Source organism: Penaeus monodon, chromosome 20 (genome assembly GCF_015228065.2).
Source record: "Penaeus monodon isolate SGIC_2016 chromosome 20, NSTDA_Pmon_1, whole genome shotgun sequence".
Classification (NCBI taxonomy): domain Eukaryota; kingdom Metazoa; phylum Arthropoda; class Malacostraca; order Decapoda; family Penaeidae; genus Penaeus; species Penaeus monodon.
This window is the reverse complement of record NC_051405.1, coordinates 42,476,774-42,477,103: the sequence shown is the minus strand read 5'-3', so window position 1 is coordinate 42,477,103 and position 330 is coordinate 42,476,774. Positions and strand designations below refer to the sequence as shown.

Sequence of the window (330 nt, the reverse complement as noted above, 5' to 3'; positions counted from 1 at the left end):
AAATTTTATAAAAAATACCCAACACTCTGCTTTTAAATCCCCTTTTGACCAATCCCTTTGGGGGGAAAGAAACAAGGGAAAACCCCCCCGGGCCATGGCGAGGGCCCCCCCCAGGGGAAGGGGCAGCGCTCTCGCCGCGGAGGCAGACGGGGTTTTCAGGCCCCCTCCGGGGGAGAGATTTCAGGGGAAAAACAAAGGTCCTTTCGGGGGGGACGAAAAGGGGAGATGCGCCTGGGTGACTGAGATGCTGGGATGCTGCCTCGCTCTTTCTCTCGCCCTTTCTCTCTTTCTCTCTGGGATTTTTTCCCTTTTCCCGCTTGGGCTTTTCGG

The 330-nt window shown here is 56.4% G+C and overlaps 1 protein-coding gene across 1 annotated transcript in view; it reads left to right on the top strand.

The window, feature by feature from the left end:
* LOC119586000 (putative proline-rich protein 21) overlaps window positions 1-330 on the top strand; it is an 8,523-nt gene that overhangs the window by 7,425 nt on the left and 768 nt on the right. The window lies entirely within an intron of this gene.